General features: G+C 35.3%; 1 long non-coding RNA gene across 1 annotated transcript in view; it reads left to right on the plus strand.

Moving 5' to 3' along the window:
• The first annotated feature begins 3,540 nt into the window (after positions 1-3,540).
• Positions 3,541-24,380, plus strand: part of LOC120782549 — a 109,238-nt gene continuing 88,398 nt past the window's right edge. Inside the window, exons 1-2 of the long non-coding RNA XR_005706266.1 lie at positions 3,541-3,633; positions 5,982-6,601. This is a non-coding gene — a long non-coding RNA (uncharacterized LOC120782549). The remainder of the gene's footprint in view (positions 3,634-5,981; positions 6,602-24,380) is intronic.

Here is a 24,380-nt window from a genome sequence, read left to right on the forward strand (position 1 = left end):
AGGATACAGTTAATTAAACATTTTCTTGAGTATGACATTTCATTAGACATTATCCATTTAAAATACTCCTTTTTTATAAGAAATTTTGCCTAATTTGTGCACCAATTTCCAATATGTATATGTATAGACATATGTAGTTATGTACATACACACACACACTTGTAAACACTTCTTTTGCGGTTTTAGTTTCTTACTTAATTTCTCAATAATCATTTAATTACAAGCGTTTGAGCATTTGAATGCTCCGACGTTTTGTGTGTGTGATTGTTGCTATGTGCAAGAAATGGCAAGCAATTAACCGCTACATGTGGTTTGTGGTCTATGTCTCAGTGCTTGATACGAGCAACTATTAAATAAGTAACAAACTGGTTTTCCCTTCCGCTTTTTTGCTCTTTAGTCAATGCTTTATAATAAGTGTAACAGTGACTAGATTTAGTTTAAATTTGCGCCGTTTTGTTCTATAATCTATTTCCAACTAGACGGCAACTTCCCCCCCTTACCCCCTCGTAGAAGCCCCTCTTCACAGTTGCGAAGAACTCGTACAGCCACTTTTCACAAGCCTCCTTTGAGTTCAACTTTACACCAACAAGGGCGTTCGCCATGGACAGAAACAGATGGTAATCACTTGGCGCTATATCCGGGCTATATGGTGGATGCGATAAAACCTCTCACCCAAGCTCCCATAGCTTCTGAGGAGTCAGCAACAAAGTGTGGGGTCTGGCGTTCTCCTGGTGGAACACTACACCCTTCCTCTTGGCCAATTCTGGACGCTTCTGATCGATCGCCTGCTTCAAGCGGTCCAGTTGTTCGCAGTAGATGGTAGAATTAAGCGTCTGGCCAGCTGGGAGCAGCTCATAGTGAATGATTCTCTTCCAATCCCACCAAACACACAACAAAACCTTTCTGGCCGTCAATCCCGGCTTAGCCACTGTTTGGGACGATTCACCGGCCTTCGACCACGACCGCTTTCGCTTGATATTGTCATATGTGATCCATTTTTCGTCGCTAGTCACCATCCGCTGCAAAAATTGGTCGAGTTCGTTCCGTTTCAGCAGCATATCGCAGGCGTTGATTGGGTCCAGAAGGTTTTTTATGTCAAATCATGCGGCACTTAAACATCAACCGTTTTTGTGTCCAGCCTTCTGCAGATGGTTTAAAATTGTTTGATGACTAACTCCCATCTTCTGGGCGATGCCACGAGATGCCACATGCCGGTTTAACTCGATGTTTTCCATGATTTGATCGATATTCGTCGTCACAGGACTTCCGCCGGCGAGCTTATGCATGGTGTCGTTTTCACCCGCTCTGAATCGTCGAAATCATTGCTCCGCAGTTCGAAGTGATAGAGTACCATCCCCCAAAACACCATTAATTTTACGGAACGTTTCTCTAGCTAATTTGCCTTTAACGAAGGAAACTTTAAAGTAGCGCTAATTTCGGCGTTAGTGAATTCCATGTTTACATGTCTATAACTGTTGAACACAATATCCAAACTAATCATGCATAGCGTCCTTTTGTAGATTATGTCAAGACCTTCCAAAGATATATAGTATTGCCAGGTAGGAGCTATGTAGCGCTTTATACATAGCCATGAAAATCAGTAGACAAAAAGGCGAAAGGGGGATATTTGACAACCTACAATATGGACAGCAATTAAGACACATCAATAAGACGACACTAACTGAAGTGTAAACAATGTTCCGGTTCCGGTGTGAAACGAAAACTATTATAAATGGAAAAAACGACATAGAAAAGGGTGCGGACTTTATGGAGGTTGACTCAGAAGTAGTTATCATTTAATGCTTTCGACTTAAAATTTAGAAGGAGAAACAACCCAAAAAATCAAAATATAATAGAACAGCAAATATAATAGTTATAATATCATGAAGTGTTTTGGTACTGTGACCATAATTTTGTTGCAATAGATCAGCGCAAAATTTTCTTGTAAGGCATGTGTTGTAAAGTTCACGTCTAAAGTTAGCATAACAATTCGTTGTGATTGATTTTCTTCTGGCAGTGTTCGGAAGTTTGTCATCAAGCCGAGGTGTTCACTTCAGAAAGCAATATTTTATCAACGCGCGAGACTCCCCTTATCCATTTTTTTACGGTAGTAAAAGTTGCTTCACTCAATATGATTTAATTCGAATAGTGCCATCTATGTGTCAGGCCTGGATTTTTCAATTAACCTGTTTCTCTCTAATATAAGCCTGAAAGATAGAAGTTCGATTCCTTTTTCCCAGAACAAATTATCAAAATTAGACCGTACTTAGCGCTCTAGACTAGTTCTACTCGTTAAGGGATCTACTCGAATTTTCAAGCTACCATCGTATATGCCACCAGTCAGTGTCATGCTAAAGCAAATCTCGTTTCTTTTTACTATTGTCACCACACCTGATTGACAATGCAACAGTGCTGTCACGCTTATCGATTTGCCAATTGTTGCATAAAGCTTTTTGAAAATGGAAGAAATACAAACATATTTACATGCACACCTGAGCAAGAGTGCACCGTTGTTTGAAGGCTAGCTGAAGCGATGCAAAGCAAGTCTGCATACACGACAGCAGCGAAGTGGTTTTTGCAGATTTCCGTGGTGCGAGGCAAGCAACGGGCAGGTGCAACACACAGACGGGCGCAACAATTGAATTTACGCAACCAGCCCAATCAAGTTGTAGCAATTTACAAAAGAGGCAAAACAACTAAACAAATGCTCAGCCAAAGCTTGCGCAAAAACACCAGCAACAATTTCGTGAGCTGTTTTTGCAAACGCTTCGTAACAACAATAAGAACACCATGCGAATAGCACAATTCGCTAACGGCACCGCAGGAGTAAGAAGAAGCAACGAACATAAGGAATGAAAGGGCAGCAATTAGCGCTTGCATAAGCTACGTGTACGTGTGCGTATATATATGTGCCTATGTAAGTGTATGGACACGAAAGGATAAGCCGATGCACAGGCACACATGCAAAGTAGAACACAGAGCCTGCTTTCTGGCTTGCAGCAACACGCGTGTGTTCTAATAACCACAACAACAACAATAACATAGCCATCAACAGAGCACGTGCGTACACAATCAAAACATTACCCATACCAAAATGTTGTTGCGTCTCGATATTGTTGGCAGAGTTTTCGAAATGAACGTCAAGCCGCCTGCAACAGGAGACACACATACATATACATAAGCCTACAGCAGGATGCTCGGCTGCCGAAATCGCAAATTGAGCGCTTGCGCAGTGCGTTTTCGAACTCGCTTACGATTCATTTACGATATAACGGACGCAAGCAAACACGCGACGCGCAAAGGTAAGCAGCAGAAGCAGTAGCAGACAACAGTACACAAATACAGCGTGAAATTGCAGAAGAAAGCGCCTTGGTCTGCGGTGGCAGCAATCAAGAGCCAACAGTTGCGCGCAAATTTCGCACAATCCCTTCCTCCCTGGCAGCTGTCGCGCGGTTGGGGCTTTCAGCGTTCACAGCGGAGGTGTCCTTTAGACGCTAGCAGCTAGAACAGTCCACGTTCGTCCGTTGGGCTGTACGCACGTGCCCGTTTCTGCAGCGCTTTTGGTGTGATTTAGTTTTGGTGAAGAAACTCATACAAAAAAAATCAACAGTGGTTAACTTTGAAACTTACATGGTAGGTGAAGTTGTTAAAATGAATCAAATCTTAAAATAGAATAGCAAATGCGCTTAGGAGTGCGCGCGGTTAGTGTAACGGCATTGATGTTAGTGCACTCTTAATAAGAGAGTGATTTAGAACATTTTTAACGGAATTTACGCTTATGTGTATTTAACAAAATAATTATTTAAAAAACGTGAAATAAAAACAAAAATTAAATTAAAATATATAAATAAAATACTCCGCAGGAAAATGTTATTAATTTTATGTGTATAATATTTTTAAAGTGTAAAAAAAAAAAAAAATTAAAAAATTATTTAAGCCCATAATAATAGTTTTAACACAATACTCATTGACAAGTAGTCCAAAACAGAACTGGTTAAAAACTAGTTTATAATTTATTTTTATTAGTTAAAAACTTTCATGAGCTTTTAGTTATAAATTTTTAATGAGAAAACGGAGAAATTGAAAGCAAAATATTTTTTAATTAAATATCATTTACTGCAATTAATCATTATTTGCCAAATTGTGAACATTTTGCAACCCAAGATCTTTCACTGCACCAGTGATTCCATTTTTCGCCGCGGAAAAAACGAACAGAAATCAACCAACTTCTTCGTAAAATTAAATACGGTTGAAAAAAAAGCGAAAAATCAAACATTAACAAAATGGCGGGATTTTTGAGAGTTAATTAATTTTGCAAAAAAATATGGTCGTGTTTGGTCTTCCAAAATTCAATTATTGACCGCTCAAAAAAACTAGGAACTGATTTTATAAAGAATTGCATATATGTATACACAACCTAAAAAATAATTGTTCAGTGATCGAATCATTTGTGTTCGAGTAATTATTCTAATAAATTTGAAAAGTATAGTTTTTAGAAAAACGGGTTTCAAAACAAATTGATGGAACTGTTTGAATTAAGTGGCTGGATTTTAAAAAACTATAACTCAACAACTATTTATGATATCGAACCAAAATGTGAATTTATTTTTTTAGGACCTGAAAAAATCGATCGAGACTACGCGCAGGGGCCTAGAAACAGTAAAACAGTGAGAAAACGCGCTCACTTCGATTTCTCTAAAGCGATAATACACTTCCCAAAATATTTCTGACAGGCACATGATTTTAATCGGCTTGATTGCATGACAGCTATATGCTATAGTAACTCGATCTGAAAAATGAAGTAAGCAACGGTGCATTATAATGATGCAAAAGCCAAGAGTTTTCAGCCCAAAATTCCGGACTCTTTTTACGAATGGCTTCGCTCATAAGTATTCCTTCAAATGGTATTCCTTGTTGACAGTTTGGCCGGTAGGAAGGAATTCGAAGTGCACCACAACTCAATATATATTGATTGTTGACCTGCTTTGACGTGGTTTTTTCGGCTTCGGCTCATCTTTGCCACGATATACGGCCGATTGAACGTCTGTTTCAAGATCGTAAGCATGGATCCAAGATTTATCGTCAATAGTAATATGTTTGACAACATCCTAGTAGTCGCAAAGCATTGTTTCATAGACGTTAACGCGACAATGTTTTTCGAAAAACTTTAGTGATTTTGAAATCAATTATGCTTTTACCTTTCTTATGCGAAATGATCTTTCAAAATAGTTTTCACTGATCCTTCTGATAATCCAATGATGCCCGTAAGATCTCTGTCTGTTCATCATCGATACTCAAGCACTAATTCCTTTATTTGATCATCGGTGGATGGTGATGGCCGTCGTAGACGGAGTTCGTCGTCAACGTGCTCTCGACTTTCTTTGAATAATTTGTACCAATCAACACAACATTCTGAACGATTTGACATCAGAAATTTGGCGTTCAAAATTTAATGGAACTTCCTTGTTGAATAATTTCACTGATCGTAAAAATAACCCAATGCACTTTATGTGCTTGAAAAAGATAAGCTAAGATTAACACTAATTATTTATTTGATTAACATTTGACACAGTACTGACTGTCATATCAACCCAGAAAAGAAAAATGTTACGTTGAATGAGTTTTCGCACGAAATTTTAATGAAAAAGTCTTACTATTTGTTGCCCACAATACAGTACAAAAGTTTTCCTTACAGGTAGTGGTACGATATCGATGTGCATTCACATTTTAAAATATTATTTCCGCGATAATAATGATTCTAACTCTCGATGAAACCGGATTTTTTTACTTTTTTAGGATAACCATTTTTTTTAAATTTAATTCAAACAGCATCTTGGGGTTGAAGTTAAATTATTTAATTTTTTTTGTTTGATGTAGTGTGTTAACCGTCCGCTTATTGTTTACTTAATCACATTAGCGACGTTTCACAACAGTTAAAACACGTTTTAAAATAAAGAAAGTCTGTTTTATAAATATTCCAGATACTCAGACCGTGATCTGTTTTTATTAATTCAAATTCATTTACAAATAAATCGACTGCAATTCATTTCCAATTTGAATTTCAATCGAATAAAATTGTATTCTTTCGCCATTAAAAAATCATCAATTGTGTTAGTGCGGTTGTGGAAGTGTGAATGCTGTGCTCGCTTCGTGACTCGGTGCAACGGCTGTGTGGCGGTGGCAATCAGCGCGGCGTGGCGGCAAACACGTGTCTGCAACAGAGCGACTGCACACAGCTGCAAAAATAACATCAAACAACAGCTGACATAAGTACTGTTGCTTTGGCTTGTCTATGTTCGCGCGTTCGTGAAAGTGTGTGTATATATGTGGCTCTCGCGCGGATATTGAATCCGATTTCTTAGTAAGCAGCTGATTTGCGAGCACGTCAATAAATGAGCTAGACAAATATATCCAATAACACAGTGCACAACAACAACAAGCTTGAAAACGGATGCGAAAATCATTTGAAAGCTCAATGCTCGTGAGAAAAACGGATGAAAAAGTAAATAAAAAAGTAATAAAAAAATAATACAATAACAATCCTTCTAGCTCAGTTTTTGCAACTGACTTTCGAAGCAACATCCTCCAGTTTGTTACTCGGGTAAGTGAATGAAGTCTATAAAGTAGCTGCATCCGCTGTTGGCAATTTCATTGCTGCGGAAATAGACGATTATCGCTAATTGATTGCTAATAGGAAATGGAATGTAAATAGAATGAGATCGGCGTGAGCGTGGGTAGTAGGGCTCATAAGCAGAGTCAAATGATGAAGTGGCAAATGTAAAATGCTCCTTTCACTACCACTGCACCAATTACTGTTTAATTTAGTTAGTAGGATTAAGTATACATATGACTTGCAGGCATAACAGATGTGGCAAAAGTCTGTTGGAGAAAATTCGATATAAAACAAATTAAACAAACATTAAACAAAAATTTCATAATGCTATATGTATATAAAACTATACAGATTGTTATCGAGTGGTAACTAAGTAAACAATTTTGTTTACATTCATAATCGGATTAAGATTAAGGCTTTTATTTGTGTGTAGAAAGTTCAAATAATTTGCTCATATAAAAATAGGTAACCAAGAGGCAAGTATGGCAAAAAAAGTACAAAAGATCAGTAAAATGTAATGTTAAAAAACAAGTAATGAAGGATTCAACCCATTTTTGATACACAGAGTTACTATTGTCAGGAAATAATTCTTTCTGAATTTCAGTTATATGGTATTATACCGGGGTACATGTATTCGGTACCTAGGGGCTTGAATAGTTATGGCTGGATTTGGGCAAAATTATGGTCTTATGCCACCTTAATACTAATTTTAAAGGAATTATTAAAGCAAAATTTTATTCTATCATAAAATGGAAATTGTGCTATAAGCGAAGGGGGAGTGGTCGTCTACAAATGGCGCGTAATCGGACTATAATTTCAGCCATGTTCGCACTGTGGCATATTTTAAAAGCCATGGCAAGCTAAGCCCTTTTTTTAATTTCATAGCATTATAGTATTGGAAGTAGTACAAGTATATAAATGTGCATTTACAAGCTTTATTCATGTCTAACATTTATATGACTTAAGAAGAGCTGAAAAAGTTTATAAGTCGTCGAAAGGGAAAATATGGATACTCTCCCATTAGATCAGCGTCTCCCAATAGGGTCGGGGTCAGCTCCTGGCGGCCAAGTTTGTTTACGGATTTGTGTCAACATTTGTGAATGTGCTCAGTAAGGTACCATTTCATCATGTCATGAGTTAAACTCTCGTGTGGTTTAGAAAACACAATTGCATCTACAATAGTTTACCGTTTGGAGCCGATTGTGGTATGGTGGCATTACCGGATCTTACTTCTTTCGAAATATGGCAGGAAATGTCGTTACAGTCATTAGCAAACAGATTTTTTGCCGAAATTTGATGAAATCGACGCGTATGATCTCTGTTTCTAACAAGACCGTGCGCCGCGCCATGTTTCTCGTCTATTGCGTGCAAACTTTGGCGACTCGTTTATTTCGTGAAACGGTTCAAGCAATACCAACATTTTATTCAAATTATAAATGGCATAATATTATTTGTTTAATTAAAGACCAGAAGAAGTTCGCAAGAGAAGGGCGGAGACCACAGATTTCACTCTCGCTGGGCACTAAATTTTTCTAACATTTCGCCAGGCTGAATATGCTTCCATCACAAGGTTTTCACTTGAATTAGTGACCAAACAAAAGCAACAAAAATTTGCATAGAGAAACTATATGGATAAGACGTGAATGTAAAGATTTCTTTATGAGACAATATGTCTTTATGGTTAAATTATGCAGAATGATAAGCGGACCTTCGCTAATGCCCTAACTAGAAATCTGATGACCTTGTATTGGTGACGTATACTAAAGGTAAACTTGCAAACTTTAACCGATTTGTATGTGTTACCCAAAGAGGTAAAAGTGGGCATAAATGGGTGACTTTATACCGCATACATCGGCTAGTATATGAGTTATCCTAATAAAATCGATAAAGCATGTTTTTCTTACAACGGTGCATATTTTAGCTTGGAATGAATAAAATCAGGTTATACTTCGCCATAGACCACATATAATTAACAGGTCTTACTTATCTGAAGGTACTTCCCTCGTGCCGTTGCATACAAATTTGCTACCAAATTCCCTTATATAATAGCATTCCCATTCTACTAGGTGTCTAAAAATCTTTCGCTTAATATAAAATTCAAAATTTTTTGTGTCAAATTTTTAATGCAAAAAAAATTTCAGCCTCTAAAATAACATACGCATTCGCATCTGCCAGTGCAAACATTTTGCTGTCTCTGCATTTATGTTGGCAAACAGATGCTTACCGGCCAGGCAAGCGAGAATCAATACTTGTACAAACATACACACGGCTGTGCATTTGTGTACGTGAGAAAGCAACATCCTTAGTTGCCTCGCAGCTCATTAAACTCATATTTTATGTGATTTTGTCAGCCAAGCAACAATTGGACTTATGTATATAACCATCCGTAAAGTATGCTTATGCGCATAGCACGGCATGGACACCGCTAATTTTAGTCCATGAATGTGCAAATTCGTGGAAGAAATAATGAATAAATTTGATGCGAAATAAAATTGATAAGAATACATACTTGTTTACGAGTATAGCAGCCTACTTTTTGCTCTTCCATCAAAGCCCTACAAACCCTATTTACGGTCGAGCAGCTTACGCCGTGGTGTGTCTGCGAGTATCATAAGCCGTGTAACGTCTGGCCGCAGCTTGTGATGAATGCTTTAATTTTCAATCGCCTTGATTTATTTGATCGAACAGCACAAAATAGCCCAGTTGCCTATGGAGGTTTGCCATGGTGTATACGCAACGTATTGTAAACAAGCGTGGCGGTGTGCCTTCTATTGAAACGCTTCACGATTGTTATTTCAGGCATGCAAATTTGGGAAAACGTTCGAAGAGAGAGAGGGAAAAGAAAATATATAAAGCCACAAAATAAATGCAAAATAAGAGTTTCTCGTATAGCGAAACGCCGAAAAAAGGAAAATGAAATTATGTACCAAATAACCAGCAACAAAAACATACACAGATACAAATACATATATAAAATGCTTGGTTTTGTCCATAAAATAGCAACAAAGACTGTGCCACCAATTAAGCGGTAACTTCTATGATTAATTTCCTTTGTTCACTTTGGCACTTTCGCACGATAATATTGTCATTTTGTATTACAAAACATTCAAGGCGAATGGGGTGGCTATTAGATGTCCACTTACACACTAACACTCATGCATGCAGTTACATTGGAAACGAGTTGGTAAATACAAGTATTGCGGTGAGGTCTTGAAGGGTATGTTAAAGGAGGAACTGTTAGTTAATCGATGTTTGGGTATGAATTTGTAGCACATTTGACATTTGTGAGTATTTACAAAATGCTTCTGGTTCCATACATACCTACAAACGCACATACAACTATAAAACAGTACAGTAAACAAATGACTGCGGAATCTAACTTTTGTTTAGGAATTATATACAGTTAGAATAAAAAAAATTATTTTTTTTTTATTTTGCTTGCCTAACCGCAAAACGTCTTTTTTGAGAGGAGCTCCCGGATATCAGCTGTAATTCCCTCCCAAATTTTATTTATTAGTACTAAGTCCTAAAATACAGTTAAAAGATACCATAATATGTGCACGAATTATTGAATCAATAAATTTAAGTGTTTTCTCAGAGAAGATTCTGGAAAATTCGTTTTTTCGGCTTTTTAACGGTTTATCAGCCCTGAAAGCAGAGTTTGTTATAAATAAAGCTTATTCAAGAAATTACAAAAGTCAGCTTTATATGTATATGAAGTCATCAGATTCGTAATTCCAGTTATACTTTGAAGAGTACTTTATAAATCAATATTTTCTAAGTGCTTCTGGAAGCAGAATCAATTTTTTGTGTGTTTATTTCCCATTAAAAATTTTAATCGGATAATTTAAATATTACTAACTATGTTCAAATTCCTAATTTATGGTCGAAAAATTAAAAAAAAAATATTTCCATAGTAAATTAAAAGAGACCGTCTAAATTTTAACAATTTTGTAGTAAACGGGTATGATCATAACGAAGGCTGAACAAATTTGAATATTTATCTACTCTCCCACTAAGTTCCAGTTTAGTATAATAGTTTTGTTCTCCTAACAGTAGTAATACCTACAGCTAATTGAGATAGAAATAAGATTATATTTATACAAATGATCGGAATGACGAAACGACCTGACTTCTCGTAAGACTCTTTGTTAGTCCGTTCAAGCAATAAATTGGGAAAAATTTCAGATATCATTAAAAATTTGATACACATGTTTCTTGTTTGTTTTCTTAAGAATATTATTGCTCTAGATCGGACAACAAATATTGTTAACCATTAACTGAATTAAAGGGATTATCCAGCTCATTGTATTTTTTTTTTGAAGGCCTATAAATGCTTTAAGTCTCATTTCAACGGCTAATGGATTTGTATATTCCTGCTCCATTGTCGAGTTATGTGAAGGAACACACCGTAAACAAAATGAAATTTTTTGCACTTAATGAAATTATGGTCATTGCGCACACTACTTGAGGGTATTTACATTAGCGCTAGTGTTTTTGCAAACCGAACACACTGGAATAGTTCAAGTCAATATGTATAGGTACACATATTGCAGTAAATTTTCGGGCGTTGCTCGAGATGTTACATTTGTTGACAACTGAAAAGTTGTTACAAACAATTATGGAAAGGTTGCTATAATAGTATTGTGTTATCAGCCTGTTGTGCAAAGTGCAAAATATTGTAAAACATAAGGAGTTCCAACAAATGCCAACTATTTAATGCGAACAAGTACATATGAATACGGGCATAAAAAGAAAATACGAGTAGTTTCATTTCAAGTGTTAAACAAGATGGACATGTCGGAGTACGTTATACATACATAATGAGTAAATTATAAGGCTGTGTTGCTCTTTTTGTTGTTTTTGTTGTTACGCAAACAACTTTAGGTAAGGTTCTTTGGCTGAAAAAATCATGTCCGCTCAAGTTATGTAGATACTACTGCAGCATAGACGGATTTTATGTTACTCATACGCCCTGGTGTTCGTCTTATAATTGTAATTATGTGAACATAAAACAAATAATAGAAACAAAACAAAATTTTACAAAACTACAAGAATACAAGACTTTATTTTTAATTTCGATCTTTTTGGGCAAATAAGGCAATGTCTCCGCAAGTCATCCTTTCAAGTAATACAAACTCCTAATTTTTTGCATTTCGTCCTTACTCAGATCTAGGAAAAAACTCATTAGCTAAGGAATAATTTCAAAAATGTGTATAAAGTAGGTAATTCCCTTCTAAATTGTTTAAAAATTATTAAAAAAGATGAACAAATTTTTAGTTTCTCTATATAATCGTAATAGTTTCACTTGAATATCCTTGATTTGGTATTTAAAAAATTTTATTCATGAACATAAAGGTGCAAAAAAACTCAAAATAAGAAAATGTTTGTAACAACATATATATACAGACCTGACATTATAAGCACTCGGATAAAGAGCTTTACTCAAAACTGCCAAATAATGGCAAAGCCACGATTACAACACGCAATTACACTGCTGTCAAGAAAATATAGCAACAACAAAAATATGCATACAAAATCAAATAGTCAGTATTTTATTCGCAATCATTGCACTTCATTCTCTTATAGGCTACAAAACTGCCTAACCAAACAGAAGCTTCGGCTCGATATAGGTAACATCGTCAGAATGATATTGTAGTATTACACGAGTGTAAGCTTTAGAGAAAAAAATGTGAGAGATTCGCTATAAATATTTGCACTAAATGCTTACAAATAACGTTTTGATGCTTTTACTATATTAATTTCTTTTGCTTCTGTTTGGTTTCGCTTCAATAATGATCAAAAACAGCCGATAGCCGATATTGTCAGGAGAACGCAGCGGCGAAGGCTGTGGCAAAAGCAAATGTGCAAATAAAGCAATAAACTTTTAAGCCTGATAAAGAAGAGCACGCTGCTTTTGCAGCCTATTAAATTAAAGTACGGGTGAGACCATACCACAGAGGAAGCAATATATAATGGAGGAAAGGGATGTGTATGGCCGTAAAGTGATATTTTCCCGTTTTATAACAGCGCACTGTCATGACAAATTTCTTCAGAAATTTTGAAGAACATAAGAAAAAAGTGTAATTTCCTATGATTGTCAATATAATAATGAAAATATGAGGCGAGCTGGATACATTGATGAGCGTCATTTTCTTCTTGAATTTGAACATATTAATAAAAGATGTATGCCTCTTGTTTGTTAAGTGACACACACACAGACTGTTTCATACATCAATTTAAGCTTTCAAAAGACGGTCGGTCAAAAGCACAAAAAAGAAAGCCATAATTATACAAAAGCTCCTTACTTTTTGTGATCCTTCGAATATAGATTTTCCTCACTTTTTTCTTATACTAAGTTATTCACTAAAGTATCCGTTCTTTTTAGTCTTTTTGTATTTTCGTTCGCAAGTAATACATAAATATATACCTTTAGTGCTGTCGTGTTGAAACATTTCATAAAATATTAAGCCTACCCACGCGCGCTGTGGAAAGCGCAGGCTCTTACGCAGAGAACAGGCACGCCCGTGGCCGCAATGCGTTGATCTAGAAGTGCCAAGCCCTAAGCAGTCATCATATTCTAGCAGTAGCAATAAAGCAATTCAGCTTTCAGCTTGACTGTTTAGCAAGCCTACATTTACATCGGCTATTCCACTAAGCCATTAGGCAACCAAGCAGACGACTTCAACTAAACGCAGCCTTTACTCATCGGTTTGCCACGCGAAGACATTACGAATCGCATGCAGACAACCTAAAATCCAATCTTTTTAAGTATTTGCGATATGTGCCATATCTCGTTCACTGTTTTCTCTAATGTTGCGTGTAAATATTCAACAAGAAATCGCTAACCGCCCTCTGTACTCAAGCCAACTTCTTTCGGGAGCACAGGACTCAATGCTGGGTGCAAATGCCTGTGTAACGCACAATCGCTGCCTGAATTGCGCCACAAACATTTTCAGCACCGGCAGCCATATGGTGTGTGGCACATCCGTTGCCTGCCGGCATTGACTGCGTGTCGTGCCCTTCCGGCAGCTGTGGGATGCAACCTACCATAAACAAACGTCGCTGATGGCATGTCACACACAAATGTATATGCATGTGTGCATAAACACTTCCAGCTGTGGCGTTTATGACAAGAGCGAGGCATTCGTTTGGTTACAGATAAAGTTTGTCGGAGTTGCGTGTATTTGCCTTAATATCATCACCAATGGCATTGATCGTAATGAAGTAGTACCAACAGGGTTGTCGATGGAGCCGTTATAGTGGGCGGTGTGCTAAATGTTGTAGTCATTTCTATTGATAAATATCTCCGCCGAGTAATCAACATTTTTATAGTCAATTTGCCTTTCACTTCAATTTACAACAAATATGTACGAGCAATGCTGAAAAGGGGGTAGCAGCAAGACACAAATCGAAGGATAGATGAAAACTTAAGGAGGAACAGAAATTTCTGAAATCGGCGAAAGGGGAATATGCCGGATTAAAATGATACTCGAAGTGTGAAAGCGAAAAAGTCGAAAATGTATAAAAGAAATAAAAAGCCAGGGAAAGAAATATAGCCAAAGACGGCAACAAGAAAAAATCAAAAAATGCTCGTATAGCTGGAAAAATGTAACGGAAATCAGTAGCAGCAGATAGGCACCTTTAAAGGATTGCGACGCATATCAGAGGTACAGAAAAAAAGGAAAGAAGGAAAAAATATAAAAATACATAAAACATTAAAGAAAATCTCTGGCCTCAAATAGACTTTACAACTACTACAAAAAAAAACATTGTGAAAATCCTTAATCATTTCCTTACCATTCGTGAGCACAGATGTTTTTCTTTGTAATTCCAAATTTTACTGCTTCATTTTGTGGACAAATAGTTGATAAATGATATCTTTAACCCCAAGTATATTTTCAAATATACTTACTTGTATGTATTTGCAAGTTTTGTTGATAAAAAATTTTAGAATTCATCCATTGTTCGGGAGATAAATCGATGCACTGTAAATGGCTGCTTCAAGGCATAAAGAATTCAATTAGATTTTTATGTTGCTATATGGAAGTAGTATGCGAACTATTTTTAAACCTTAATTGATAGGATATTAGTTAAATTATTTGGCGATCTTTTCTCAATGGAGGGAAAGTGCAAGTTGTCAGCGAGAATGTTGAAGTCATCAAATGTCAATTTAAGACTCAAAAATGCTAGGATAAGACGCTTTAGTGATCTCACTAGTCGATGTTTCCTTTCCGTTACTAATCGTTAATGTTTTAATATTAAACAGCCATATGAGACGTTACAAAACCAGAATAATTTTTTATGGCTACTATTCTACTACTAGTAAACCAACTTCAGTAACTTAACGCCTTAACGCATGAAGTAAATGACAAAAAATTTCCAATAACCAAAAACAAAAACATAAGCATGTAGTTAGTTTTGCACCATCCGTTATTCGTGCTTGCTTTAGTTTTCAATAGTTTATTATCAGCAATAGACTTGCAGATTTCTCATAATATGTTTTCTTTGTTCAATATTCATTATCTTAAATAGTTCCTAATAGTTTAAAATTAATATCGTGAATTGGCAAATTAGTATCTACATTCCTAATAAAAAATGAAGATCGGGCCATATTTTTCAAAACCTAATTTCAATTTCTTTTACAATCGATTTAACCTTGATCTGTTTTATTGTAAGGTATTCTTATTTCTACAAATCATACAGATCCTATAGTAGTAAATGAAATTTGATTGGCATCAATCAATAGGCTTGATAATCCTTGTGAACCTTCTACACCAATTCAATATATTCACAAATTGCCCAGCCATCAATTACTAATTTAATCCCACAAGCGCTCTTTATATTGGTTGGAAACCTGCTGGCACGAATACACGATCATATTTGAAAGCAGAAAACGTCACAAGCATCCAAAAATGTTAATTAAGGTTACTAAGTAGTAACCATTGGTTATGTGTGTGTTCTGAAGCATTGTTTTTATGATATTCATAATTTTTTTTTTGGTTCTTCTGCCATCACTTTCATACCAAAGCAGTGATTTTACGAATTTCGATTTGTCTACTTTGGGAACGATATATTTTGTCCTAAAACTGCGTGAAATCAAACTGTCGTTTACAGTGGTGATTGTCTCATATTAGGCAAGTTTTGTATGATCCTTCTCTCTAACTGGTTTACGTTACCCAAAACCTACTCTATCGAATAGGTAGATAATAATAAACTATACCACCATTTTTAGTGACTTTGTAGTAATAAAGCTACCATAAGCACAACATTTTAACGAAAAAATTCTTTATTGTGGAAATCATAAGCCAACTCTCTTTTAATCCAATTGCTTTTTGAAGCCTTCTCTGGTCAATATAAGCACGTGGTTCATATTTTATCTAAACGAAAGCAAAAAGATGCAACAGAATAACAGGGAAAGAACAAATCGAATAAGGAAAGAATAACGCCAATATGACCCTTATGAGGCAGTGGAAAGGTTCCCTAACTAAGTTAAGCACAAAAAACCGTAATTGGACAACATCTGTATTTTAAACAGCAATTAGCTGTTTAATTAAATCATGCTGTTAAAGTTAAAAGCTGGGTAAAAAGGCCATTAAAATTAATGGAACCCTAATTTTTAAATGAAAATGAAAGCGGAAAATTCCAAAGAAAAACTTTTGTTCAAAAAATTTATATTTTTTATAAATTAAACAAAAAAAGAATTTATAAGTAAAATAATATAAATTTTATAAATATAAGAAAGAAAACTTCAACGCAAAAGAAATATTTCAACTTTAATCAAAAAAGTAAAAAGTTGTCGGAGGAGCCACAAACAGCAAACGAATGCACAAACTCATCACCAGTTGTCAGTTAACATCCAACTTTACTCCTGCTCAACTCAAACTAAAATGAGCAAAGGCGCTTAAGCTTATGGCATTTTATTATACCCTGAACAGGGTATATTAAGTTTGTCAGGAAGTTTGTAACACCCAGAAGGAATCGTCGGAGACCCTATAAAGTATATATATAAATGATCAGTATGTCGAGCTGAGTCGATTTACCCATGTCCGTCTGTCTGTCTGTCTGTCCGTCTGTCCGTCTGTCTGTATATATACGAACTAGTCTCTCAGTTTTTCAGATATCGTTTTGAAATTTTGCAAACCCCATTTTCTCTTCAAGAAGCTGCTCATTTGTCGGAACGGCCGATATCGGACCACTATAACATATAGCTGCCATACAAACTGAACGATCGGAATCAAGTTCTTGTAAGGACAACTTTCATATTTGACAAGCTATATTCACGAAATTTGGTATATATTATTTTCTAAGGCAACAATGTAATCTCCGAAGAAATTGTTGAGATCGGTTAACTATAGCATATAGCTGCCATACAAACTGAACGATCGGAATCAAGTTCTTGTATGGACAACTTTCACATTTGACAAGATATATTCACGAAATTTGGTATATATTATTTTCTAAGGCAACAATGTAATCTCCGAAGAAATTGTTGGGATAGTTTACTGTCCGAAGCAACGGTACAACATCCTAAAAAATTGTTCCTATCGGACAACCATAGCATATAGCTGCCATACAAACTGAACGATCGAAATCAAGTTCTTGTATGGACAACTTTCACATTTGACAAGATATATTCACGAAATTTGGTATATATTATTTTCTAAGGCAACAATGTAATCTCCGAAGAAATTGTTCCGATCGGTTAACTATAGCATATAGCTTCCATACAAACTGAACACATAGTTACTAACAGAAATGCACCTGTGAAGTTAACGTTTTTTCTTGTTTTTAAATTTACTCTTATCTTTTCCGGTTTTTGTGTGTTTTGTTTTACACCTGCTTTGTCTTCCAGGAAATAGACAAACTGACAAAATATAGTAAATGTGACGGCTTAGTATGACGGCTTAGTGGAGACAGGTTGGTAGATGAGTAGAAAACAGAGGAAGTTGTAATTGTCAATTGAAATTGAGTGAGATAAGTATATATATGGTTGCGTGGTATGCTTGGCTTATGCCATATAGACACTTTTATACGTACATACAATATATTTTATATAACATATAAATTATGCATCTCCCTTCAACAGCTAACTAAATATGCAATTTTATAGGTGTACAAATTTATATTTTTATATGTGTCACTTCCAAGGGTAAAGTTTGTACATTGGATTGAGACGACCTTATTCCAATGTACCTATTTAGATTCTGACAAAAGGTGGTGGTTTCCATAATTGACACAAGTTTTTGTTTACAGGTCGTGTTTAAATTATGCAAATTAAGCTGAGTGTTTTCCCAAAATATATGTATGTATGTATGTGTAGGTGTTTATTATTGTCACCTAATTAAGTTGAAAAAATTTGTGAAGTAATTAAAATTATTTACTTAAATGAGTTTTATTTCGGCTCCCAACTTGAGTAATTGGAAACCCCCTTTAATGAACAAACCCCTTTGAGAGGCGCCAATTTAAACACCGTTTTGTTGAATATTATTGTGTTGTTTAAGGTTGTTTATATGTTCATCCTAGTATTTTAATAACAGCTGACCAATTGAAAATTACGAAGGCTGTGTTGATCCAATGATGATATAATAGCGGTGACAGTATTCAAATGTAGCATTAGATGTAAGCACTAAATTTTTAAACATATTATGTGAATTTGCAGGGCTTCTCGCCATATAATTTTTATTTTCTTACCTTGATAACATATTATAGTTTAACTAACCTATGTTAGTAGCAAATCTGGTAGATTGAGTTTTCGCACTCTGAGCACTTTAATGTAATGTTGATGGTTTTTATTGGAACTTCCAACTTTGGAAGCGTAGAATCCATAGACAGCCTTCCTCCTTAAGATGTTGGATACGCTTAGTAGGGAGAAAACTGTGAGTCCGTAAAAATTTTACAATGGGCTCCTTTAAGCAGTCAAGTATTTGTTTAGCGATTTGCTGACAACAACTGTTAAGAATTCCGTTGCTCCAAAATTTAAATCGCTCCCATCCCACCGGGCTTCTCCTTGATGTTTTTAGTGGCTTGAAAGTAAATGTCTCTGAGATAAAAATGCAATTTAATTTCGCATCAAGCTTAGTACTCTGACATTTTTTGTCAAAAAACTATATGATTTGAGCTGCATATTGAGCAGCTTTTGGTCCCACTACACAATTCTTAAAAACAAAAAAAAAATAATTAATTTATTAGTTTGTGATTCAAGTCTTCTAGAGCATTTTACAACACATAAAGTTCGCCTATATTGTCGATGATGTTTAAGTACCATTGAAAGTCTTTTAAATACCGTTTTGCTTATTACCTGATGATATTCAAGAAAACTTACTTAAAATGAGCCCACTTGTTAGGTTAGGCCGTAGGACTGCTCCTTCCACCAAAAATAATTCAGGATCCCGCTTGGACTTGAATGAAGCACCGTTGTATACACAAATTTACTAACAGAGAAATTTAATAGCTGAGAAAAAAATTCCAATAAAACTTTTCAAATTGAATTAGAAAATAATTTCACCAAAACTCATATCAGGCGCTCTTACACTGACTTTGACCTGAACGCATGAAAACGTTGCTGATGCAATAACAAAAGCACGTAAATTCTAAAATCTCATAGACAAAGGTTAGACAAGAAAAACAGAACTGTGAAAAAATCAATTGGAAAGGGCTTAAAAGTCAGAGATAAAAATTAAAAATATAACTGTACACACGATTTGTACACCATCAAAGCAATTCACATGCAAATTCTGTATAAGAGAAATGCGATATTTTCCAGTACTGCTGGAGGACATACATACATATGTACATCTGATGACTGCTCACAAATATTGGAATTTGATGATGTAGTTTTTGAAAATAAACGAACAAGGCTTCATTTAATGAAAATCAAGCTGAAGAGTAAGTAAAGATGTTATCGAAAGCGATATACTGATGGGACCGATATTTTCGAAAAATTGTTGGTACTATTCGGCTTTTTCTTCGAACTCCGGAATAACGGTTGCATATCGGGTCTAAAACGAAACTGTCGCCGATCCTGATTTTTACAAGAAAATACTGTTTAGCTGTGAAGCTGACTTTTGGTTGAATAAGTGTATTAAAGAACAAAATTGTCATTTTTGGAGTGATTATAATCTTCAAGAAATTGTTGAGATCCCGTTTCATTCGCAAATAGTCACTTTTTGGTGAGTTCAATGGGCGGTGGGAATTATTGATCCATATTACTTCAAAAAAGAAGCGTGACATTAAGGTTACAGTCAATAGGGACTCTAATAGAACCTTGTTTAATTATATTGTCATGACTGCATTAGAGGATGCCGATGTGGATTTCCTTTGGTTGCAACAAGACAATGCCACATGCCATACAGGTAATAAAACTATTAAAGCAAATATTGAAGCAAACTTTCGGTAATTGCATTATCTTGTTTCGGAGAAGTGACTGTCTTGTTTTAAAAAAGTGAATGTCCACCCAGAACGGGGCAGCAATACTAGCCTTGACCTCACTATTCGTTCATTAAATTCTGATAAGGGAATGCCATACCGCATTATCAATGTCATTGAGTCACTGTATGATAACACTAGTATCGACGAATATGTGTAAACCCAAAGGAATTTAAGTAAAAAAATCTGCAGAAATGAAGTGTTTGCAATCAGCTCGAAAAAATTAATTACAGCCTTGTGGCTGCAACACAAACTGAAACTAATAGTTAGAGCGCAAAAACGCGAAGTAGCAATCAAAAAACTTTTAGGGTTAGTTGAGAAAACTTTGTATAAAAAATATACAAATAAAACTCTGCAACATGTTGGTGGCATTTGTAACAAAATGTGAGTGCGCATTTATGCAAATGTGTGTGTGTTGGACAAAAGTTCGCACGGACAGCGGGAGATTGTAATGAATCTGCGAGTGGTGAAATAATGTTTTTCTTTACTTCGGCGGCAGTCGCACAGCATATACCATCTATTGTTATTGTCATTGACAGCTTGAGGTTTACGTATTTTGAAGCTTCTGCTCATGTCCAAAAAAGGCTGTGGGCGTATCACTTGTTGTTGAATATGGCTTACATGGCCTAGTGGAGCGTCAAGTGGCCATACATTAACACAAACTTAAGACCGACAAAGGGTAACGAAAGATATATGGCACCTAAAAGCAAATTTTTGTATATAAGAAATAAGTATAAAAAAGGTTTTTTAGAAGCCCTTCCAACGAATTATCATAAAATCACAAGAAGAACTTTATTTAGAAAACATTTGCCGTGACTTGTGTAAAGTAATATTTACAGTTAGTTATTATTGAGACCCCATAATTGGCTACTGCAAAACAACAATGATTCGAAACATATTTAAGAGCAAACTCTGTACTCAATAGAAACGAGAAGACCATATTATTACAATTCACAGCCGCCAGATGCAAGTATAATATATACTTTTGGGCTTAACGGAAACCCAAAATCTCAAAAAAATATTTAACGTCAACAAAGAATTTCTTCGGCTAGACCAACATAAGTGAAGCTTGCTTTCTGTGGAATATGTGGACAATTTATTTGCAAGTTGCCAACAAAGATGTCTGGCTATAGTAGATAACGTGCCGGATTAGAGCAAGTATTGAATAACATTTTTCTCTACATTTTGGAAATCGAATTTTAAATGATATTTTTTGAACAGGGGTACCAAATATGTGGAATCCAATACTTATAGTTGTCAGTAGTATGTGGTATTGGGAAAAATAGATAAAATCGGATCGATACCACCCCAACTCCCAAATTTAAAAAACCTTTTGCCGAACATGTCGGTCAGTGTATGAGTTATATTTAGTATACGTATATACAAATTTGGTTATATTTCGATCCTCATATTGACGATTTACACTTTAAAATATTTCCTTCGGCTTCGATTCTTGCAAGTTGCAAAAGTATAATGTGTTCCATAGCACCTGAACTTAGCCTCTCCCTCTTTGTGCTTTCAATAGTTCTGGTATTGCTCTTCTGATCGCATCACAAATACACCTTTGTTAACTAATATTTTTTCTATTTTTCAGGATTTTATAGGTAATACTTATATATGTTTCGGTAAGTTCAAAAAGAAAAAAATAATAAAATTTAGTGCGTAAATAAGTCTAATTATGAAGGCCAATGTTGGCAGTATGTGAATCATTCCATCTCATATGAGAATTTTTATACAAAAAATTTTCCTCATGACGAGGAATAGATAACTAGCATTTAAAAAAATATGTATAAACTTCAATAATTTATAAATAACATTGGCATACAAAAACAATATTTTGGTTTGGTGCAGGTCTGTGCGCATCAGTAGTCGGTATAGTAGGTAGGATGAACCACATTCCCGCTACAAGATGTTTTTTCTTCTTTCTTATGAACAAGAGCTGATATGGAAAATGTGACTTGTTTTCTCGTATTAACTCACAAAATACATCCAAAATCAGGTAAAAAATCTTAGGTACCAAAATGAGTGTAGGCCAGTGTAATATTTAGATCTGCTGGGGGAATACACAGGAAAAATGGTGACCGTCATCGACAATCAGTAAAAAATATTTAACGTAACCGTAGAGGATTCTTATGAAAATAGTGCGTTGAAAAATTATTCTGAAGACAGATTATATCTTTACATATCAGTTGGAACCTCTAAAGCCTTTCACATACATATATGTCAAGTTGATTTGTTTTATTGTCAGATAACATCTCTAGGTGGCTAAAAAGAGTCATGCTTTAATCTAATATATGCAAGCAAGAAATAGAAGAATATAAAATGCGGACATAATTCAACATGTCTATTTTGCTGCCAATTTGGGCGGTGGGGATCATTCAAAAGTTGCTCTTTAACTATTTATTCCTCCCACTTCACTTACTTAATGTACTTTTTTCTACTCGTTCCTAGCAATTTTCTAGCATCAGCACAAGAACTGCCACGGTCCAATTTAATTTGGCGGTTAGGTACACTATTGTGAGTGTCTGTTAAAATGGCTAACCAATGCTTTTGCGCCTTTCTGTCGTTATTCATGCCACAGCAGAGATTGATGGGTTCAATGTTATTGAATCAAGAGCAAACAGGTTTTGAATAGGTTCCAACCATCACTTGTGATATCTCTGATGCGCAAAGCTCGCGCTACATGTGATTGTTGTTGTTGCTATGCTAATGCTTTTGTCCGTTTTGCGTGTGTTTTTGTTTGCCTAAGTACCGACAAAGCATGTGTCATTCGCTTTAATGGCATTTTTTCCGTACAACCGGTTGTTTGTCCTTAGCATGCAACGAACACATAAACAATCACATCACACTTTATTTTCCAGTTTTTGTTTTCCTTTTAGCCATATGTGCGTGTTGGTGGGGAGATGGCTGCATCCTGCGGTTTGCGCAAACATGGCGCAGCAGCATATGCGCGCGATAACAACTTCTGATTGAGTGTGTTTTTTGTGTTAATGAATTTTCTCATTTTCATGTTAATATTGTTTTGTTCACACATTTTTTTTTTATTTTTACTGGAGTAAATCAGCTCGTATGAGTCTATTTTAGGCGGTTATTTTTTTTCATTTATAACACCTATTTTTTTCTAAAGAATAAGCTAAGTTAATTTTTCGGTACAATAATACTGTTTATTACCTCGTTTTGAAAATTATTTTATTATTTACTTATCATTATACTTATCATGCAGGTATGTAGTGTGATTTTTGTAACTTCAGTTATTTGTGTTTGTATGGGTACAGTGCAAAAATATATAGAACTACTTTCTGTTTTTGAAAAAAATTTAAAATTCAGATCTTTTTTAATAGAGATTTTCCTTAAATATATTAATTCGTTATGGTAGAAAAATTATAAAGCTAACAAGATATTACTTCTTGTGTAAATTAGAAAAAGATTATATTCCCTGTTATTCAACCACATGCATCGCCGAGCAGTTAGGCCAAAATTATATACCTTCGAGGCTTATTAGACAGTTACATCAACAATTGCCTCAAACACGATACAAGAATTTAAAATAACTCTTTATAAATCCATGAAAGAATCACTCTACTTCTTTTCCACATTTCGTTTACCATTAAACAACCATTATACACGCATATGCTCTATTCAAGCGGCATTTCAATACAGCTTCGCTTCCTTATCAATGGCAGCGTTTTAAAAATAGCTTTTCCATTCTCTGGCAGTCTTCGTAACCAAGCTATATGTATTCCTCACTTTCACAGCAAATCCTCTTCAGTGTTTTTTCTTGCTATGCCTATCTGCTGTCTGTTGCCTTGTCACTTTGTCAACCCGTCCATCATTTACACTCTTTACTTTACAGCGTCCGCTACTTATTCATATCTTCTACATTGTTTCTATATACTTTTGTTTCAATTTCATTTCCTTTAAGCGCACAGGTGTGTGCCTCATTAACAGCGTCATTTGTTTTACTTGCAAAGCATTACATAGACTTGATTCTCTTTACATTTGTTGTTGCTGGCGTTCGAGTGTATTGTCGCACATGCATATACATTTCTATTGTATTGGCTTGTTCTTTCTTTTTCTTATATAATACGTGCGATTTTTTTGTTTGTTGTTTTTGTAAAATTACTATTTTGACTTATAAGGCATTATTAAAGCGCTGTACGACAGGGCGTATGAGTAATATCAGACGACAGATTACCTTACAGAAATTTTGCCAGAAATTTATGAAAGAAGCAAAGCTTACATTTTTTTTGTCATTAAAAACCTTAATACTATTCTAAGGTTCTCTCCTTGAGCATTATAATTTTAAAAGCTTCAAAGATCTGAGGTTCTCATGTTGCCG

The sequence above is a fragment of the Bactrocera tryoni genome, chromosome 1, assembly GCF_016617805.1.
Source record: "Bactrocera tryoni isolate S06 chromosome 1, CSIRO_BtryS06_freeze2, whole genome shotgun sequence".
NCBI classification, from domain to species: domain Eukaryota; kingdom Metazoa; phylum Arthropoda; class Insecta; order Diptera; family Tephritidae; genus Bactrocera; species Bactrocera tryoni.